The sequence below is a fragment of the Neltuma alba genome, unplaced genomic scaffold (assembly GCF_004799145.2).
Source record: "Neltuma alba isolate B1F8T4 unplaced genomic scaffold, ASM479914v2 tig00012932_pilon, whole genome shotgun sequence".
Classification (NCBI taxonomy): domain Eukaryota; kingdom Viridiplantae; phylum Streptophyta; class Magnoliopsida; order Fabales; family Fabaceae; genus Neltuma; species Neltuma alba.
The window spans coordinates 281,078-285,439 of NW_021637298.1; the positions used below are offsets into that span (position 1 = coordinate 281,078).

General features: G+C 35.0%; 1 long non-coding RNA gene across 1 annotated transcript; it reads left to right on the top strand.

The window, feature by feature from the left end:
• Positions 1-1,734: 1,734 nt before the first annotated feature.
• LOC114732742 (uncharacterized) lies at positions 1,735-3,495 on the top strand. Its single transcript, XR_003739025.1, has 3 exons — positions 1,735-1,819; positions 2,825-2,905; positions 3,246-3,495. It is a non-coding gene; the product is annotated as an uncharacterized LOC114732742 (long non-coding RNA).
• The last annotated feature ends 867 nt before the right edge of the window (positions 3,496-4,362 follow it).

Below are 4,362 nucleotides of genomic sequence, written 5' to 3' on the forward strand. Positions count from 1 at the left end.
TATTTGCGCGTTAGAGATTTTTCCACGGGTTAATTATGCTTACTCTTAATTCAGTTTACTTAATCTGTTTGTATTATTTCTTGCTGAGTGATATAGCCTCCACTGAGCATGTTTTGAGGATTTAGGATTGAACTTGACAAAGCAAATCCTAAATTGCAGTACATGTAGGATATAGGCATATAAACACACACCTAGAGGTTCTGCATAATCAAATTAGAGTGAAATTGGATTAGATTCTGCCTTATATACTATATAGTTGGGTGAGAGATTGCATAATTTGATCGTGGTAGAGTTATAACTTGAGTAAAAGGTATTTGTGGCTACTAAAACTGCTCTCTGAACCAAGAATTAGGTTGTCATAAACAACACAACAGGGAAAATAACAAACGAAAGGCAGCACATTAAACCCTCAAAAATGCATCTTCTGGGTGTTATTATATCTGTCTGTTTTTTTTGGGGGGGGGGGGGAGAAGGGTGTTATTATATTACCTTTGCCAATGCCTAAGCAAGAAATTAAATTAGTAGAGCTTACACCAGGGACGAGCCACTGAACAGTTTTCATTAGAACACAAAGTAGTTTTTTGCTCGTGTTCTATCATCTAGCTAACAGTATCACCTGCCACAATCGCCAGACTTAATTGAGGCCATTAATTGAATAACACCTATGATCAACGATTAGTAACCCCCATAAATATGGTAGCCAGCCAATAAAATAATATCACTGGAAGCACTTAATAATATACTTGCTGCAGCAAACATGAAAAACAAATTGTCATGAAAACCTACTGAATTAATAAGACTTGGGGAAAAGGAGTAAAGACTGGGGAGTCACCGACTGAGGACTCAGAAGGGAGGAAGAAGAGATCGGAGACCGGAGACATCGAGGTAGTGAGGAAATCAAACAAGGCCTTATATTCCTCCATTTCCATTTACTGGTTCTGATACAAAAAACACACAAACACACATACACACCAAGGGAAAAAAATCTATATACAACGTAAGAATTATTTTTGCTTTTTCAGTTTTGCCTTCCATTTAGTTTCACACTATTTCAGATCTTAATCACCTCTATTTAATACCATCCTAAAATTTGAAAACCATACATATATTTAGGGACAACATGAAGATTCAAAGAATAAAGAACGAAGGAAGTATTAACATTCTTCTGTTTGCATCTCGTAATGTAGTCTCTTTTTCCACCATTTACCATTTGGTTTAAATGGACACATCATAATTCTTTATTGTCATCCCAAAGGATAGTTGAAGCGTAAGTGTTTGCGTGTGTGTGTGTGTGTGTTTTTTTTGGGGGGGGAGGTGTAATATCCCAAATTTTATGGATTTGAGTAAAGCATGATGAAGGAGAAATTTTTAGAGAAATTGTTGAGATTAAGACCCTTAAAATATGGTCTGAATAATTATAAAGTTAATTTCAAGAATTTAGGACCTATTTTCTTGGAATATTCAAGAAAAATAGTTAGAGGCTAATTTTTGAGCTGAGATTTTTAGGAAAATTATTTTATGGACTAAAGAAGCTAATGGAAGAAGAAAATTCATATAAAATATCCAGGTTTGATTTCTGGAATTATCTGATCATCCTGGAAAAATAGAGAAGGATCAAATCGAAGGGAAAATAAAGACCAAAGGGTATAATGGTCATTCTACAGCCCTCACCGACCTAACATCTTCTCCCTTCTTATTTTCCCCTGCTGCACGACTGAAACAGAGAAAGAGAGAGACGGTGGACTAGGGGAAGAACGAGGAAGAAGAGGAGGTGATTGAAGGAGACAATCGGTTCATCTAAAAGTGGAAATCAAACCAGGTGAGTCTCCTGAATCTTCTTCCATCTTTGTTTTCTGTTATTTGGTCATGTGTTGCAAGACGATGATGAAATGAAATCTGGTTTTTGAGAGAGAAAGTGAAGAGCATGAGAGCTAAGCTATAAAAATCGTGCTTAATGGTGAGGATAGAGTTTGTGGTTGGAATTTTTGCACTTGCTTGTATAGTTGATTACTCTGGTTTTAGTTACCGAAACAGGGACGTTCAGTTTGTTCGGTGGTAGTTTGAGAACCTTGGAGGTGTAGATGTAATATACACACACACACGTATGTGTGTAGGTGTTGTCCGTGTCAAATCTGGAATTTTAGTGGCAATATCTCAAGCTGGAAAATTGAAGGATCATTACGGGTTGATGCTCTACAGCTATTATTTGAGTTATTGGATCAGGTTTAAAAGCTCTATTGTGATAGTAAGAAAATAGTTTTAAAGCTGGAGAATTTTTAGAACTAAAGTAAAGAGTGCTGTTCCAAATTGGGAGTATGTTTAGAATCTGGAAAATTTTTCCAGAATTGCTTATGACTGTGGCGTGAAAAATAGGAAGGGAAGAGAGATGATTAACCCTCAGTGTACACATATTAAAATATTTTTGGAAGCATGGGGTGCTGTCCGAAATTGATTAAAGTGTGAAGATAGATATTGAAATCTGAAAAAGTTTACAGCTTAGCAAGGTTGTTGAGATTAATGTAGAATTTGAATACTGATTTGAGAGGACTGAATCAAGATTTTTGGACCTTAAAATGGGAAATAGAATGACGCATATGAAGCTGGAATTGTGGGAGAAATATCCGAAAAGATTAATGTATGCTAATTGTTTATAAGTTTGTGGAGTATAATTGTTATATATATATATATATATATATATATATATATATGCGTGTGTGACTTTTGGAAGTATGACCGTGGGAAGCATGAGGGAAATGGGAGAGTACTTAAATACTTATACCTATATATATATATATTAATCTATCCTTGCCTATATAATTTATAGGATTTGATATTTGTTCAAGTCCATTAAGAAGGGAGCCAAGGAAGAAGCAAGGGGAAGTTAGTACGGAAGAAAAAGCAAAAGGTAGTAACTCTTTTCCTTTAATGTGATTGTGGATTGATTACCACATGCTTGGATGTGCCTTTATGCTGATTATGCATGAGAACATGTAAGTTGCCTTTGCATAATAATATTTGTCATGACAATATGCGCTGGTTTCCATTTATTTTGGAATGTGGGCGTGATAGATAGCGATTAGCTATATGGGTGTATGGTGTATATGCATCATTGATTATATTTGGATGCAAGGTGTTATTCTCTTTGGCCTGTGTAGCATGTGTTTGTGATCTTGTATGATTACGTGAGGGAAATTTGTTACTACTGAGATTCTTTAGAATCTCACCCCTTCTTCCATGTAATACAGCAAGGGCAAGTACTCCTAAGGGCAAGGGAGTAGTGATCGGTGGAGTTTAAAGGCGCAGGAAGCTGGCGATCTTTTGTGTATATATATTTTGCTAAAATGCATCTTATTTTGAAGTGAAGATATATTGTATATCTATTTTGGTTTGTAGATATTTCTCCATAAGGAGGTGGCTAAGGGCTGATAAACCATGGTAACTGCTATTGAAAGAAATGATCAATATTTTGATATATAGTTATTATTTTGTCTAAAATTACGTGTATCTGTATATGTAACTCGTTGTACGAGCCAATGGCCAAAATATTGAATGTTAGATCCTACTGGCTATAATTGATTTGATATGGGATCCAAAAGGTTGGATGGAAAAAGAATGGGTTCGATGGTTGAATACGAACCATGGGTCATAGACGGTTTTTACCGTTTTTGTAAAAGGGTTAAATTAGATACTCGAACCACTAGACAGGTTACATGAAAGTGAGTTTTGAAAGGTCTAAAACTTTTCAGAAAATCTCATTCCTTGAACAGGATCAGACTTTGTATTTGGGAACAAAAAGAAAAATTGTCTTCCCAAGGATTGGTACCTAGCTTTTAATGATTTGAGATTAAGTAGAACAATTATATTAGTATATAAAGGAGAGTCCTGACAGGAGGAGCTCAAAGGTTTGGAAAAATAATGACAACTCAACTGGTCACGTAATAATGGAAGTTCAATGAAAATAATGACAAGGGCTCGTTTTGAGGATGAGAAGAATTTGTTTTGGCAATGAAGGGAGGACATTTAGTTATGCCATTGAGATATTGTAAAATCACCACTTCTCAATATTTCATACTATTTCTTATTATCTTAATTAGTTGATTAATTGGAATATTTGAGGCCGCATCCAAAATCATTGAAATTAGCTCAACTTATACATTTAGCACTTGTGTTTAAAATGAACATTTACTCAACAAAAAATTAATTAATTAATTACATAATATCTAGAGTCCAATGAGCTTGTCACTCTAATCTAATGAGAAATTGATCATAATGAAAACGGAGTTTTCACCGAGTCTTTCGGGAAAGAAAAGGAAAAAGAAAAAGAGACACATGATCCTCTTGTGTGAAAGAGCATTAACTGAT